Below are 2,028 nucleotides of genomic sequence, written 5' to 3' on the forward strand. Positions count from 1 at the left end.
GCCAGGCGGGATTTTAACCCACCGGGTCTGGGACGTGAACCGCAGTCGACTACGTGGGAGTCCAGCAACATAGCCATTACACTAACTGCTGGTCTCGATCAACGGATTTTTTAAAAAGACCTGAGAGACATTATAAAACCAACAGACATAACAGAGATCTAGAGAACACTTCAGCTAGCAACAGCAGAATATATAATCTTCTCAAAGACACCACATGGAGTATTCTACAGATGCTACCATTTTTTGTCCCCAAAGAAAGTATAATTACACTTTTAAAAAGTCTACTTATATTTAAAAGAACTGAAATCATACAAAATAAGTTCTCTAAACACAATAGAAAAAAATTACAAATATATAATATAAGAAAATTTGGAAATTCAGACATATGTGAAATTTACACAACACAGTCTCAAATAACCAGTAGATCACAGAAGAAACAAAAAAATAAAATTTATTTTTAAATAAGAGAAAATGAAAACACAACATGGCAAAACTAATGGCATGCAGGAAAAGCAGAGCTTAGAGAAAAATGTATAGCTGTATACGCCTGCATTATAAAAGAACAGTCTCAAATCATTAACTTAATTTCTGCTTTTACACACTGAAACAAAGGGGGAAAAAAAGAAAAGGAAAGAAAAGAAAGAAAGAAACTGAAAAAGGAAGAACAAACTAGTCCCAAAGAAGAAAGAGAGAAGAAAGTTTCTAATGGAAATAAATTAAATGGAGATTGGAAAAGCAGTAGAGAAAATAAATTAAACAAAGATTGGTTTTTGAAAAGATCAACAAAATTGACAAACATTCATTTAATTAGGTATTATTCCAATATTAAAAAAAAAAAAGACTTCACAAGAAAAGAGAACTAAAACCAGTATCTGCTATGAATATAGTCATGATCATTTTTAGTCAAATTTTAGACACTTTTTTTATTCTTTATTATTTATGAAAGAGGACAAATTGATATTATGTTTTATATTTTTGCATTTATTTTTATATTTTATATCTCACATAACTGTGAGAGAAGAAAGTGCCCTCCACAGAGTCTGACACTGTGATCTCCTTCCTCCAGTCCTCCAGCCTCCATTGGATCTTGACTTTTTCTAGTATGCCCAGTGTTTTTCAGGCTATCTGGTTTGAAGATTTGAAAAATGACCATGTGGGATTCAGCTGCTTTTCAGTAGCAAATTACCACTGTGCCACAGAGTCAGCCCCCAAATATTAGAAACATAAATCCAGGGACCAGCAGATGACATAATGGTTACGTCACTGGAATCCCACATAGTAGACCACAGTTCAAGTCTCAGACTTGACAGCTTAAATCTCACACTGGGATGTGTGCGTGCATGCCTCAGATCCCAAGAGGAGAATGGAGGAAAAGGCACTGCAGCATGACCACCCCCACCAAGGGATGATTTCTCCCTTTCTGTCTTTCTGGAGAGCACCTGATTATATAATATGATGGAATAGGATTTATCCAAGGAATGCACAGTTCATTTATAACACAAGGGTATCAATCAATGCAGTATGCCATATTGATAAAATGAAAGACAAAAATTCATGATCCTCTTAAACACAGGGGAAAAAAAACTTACAGGAATCCAACACATTTTCATGATTGAAACATTCAACCAACAACATGTTTAGCATCCCTAGGAAGAAAATCCAAATTCCCAAGTGCTTGAAAACCTGAAATTTTTTGAGTACTGACATGATGTTACAAGTGGAAAATTCTTATGTAACAGATTGCAGCCAAAACAGTGCAATCAATAGAAAAACATTGTATAAAATTATGTTCTAGCTTCACATAGAATGTATATGAAACATAAATTAATTTCATGTTTACACTTGGGTCCCATCCCCAAGATACCTCATTATAGATACACAAATACTCCCAAATCCCTCCTTCTCTCCCCAGTTCTAAACTCTATACTACTCTTGGTTCTAAGCATCTCGGATAAAGGGTACTCAACCTATAGTAAATAACAGTAAACATCCTCAAACCCATAAAGAACAACTATGAAAAATCTACAG

This window comes from Tupaia chinensis, unplaced genomic scaffold, assembly GCF_000334495.1.
Source record: "Tupaia chinensis unplaced genomic scaffold, TupChi_1.0 Scaffold144058_1, whole genome shotgun sequence".
NCBI classification, from domain to species: domain Eukaryota; kingdom Metazoa; phylum Chordata; class Mammalia; order Scandentia; family Tupaiidae; genus Tupaia; species Tupaia belangeri.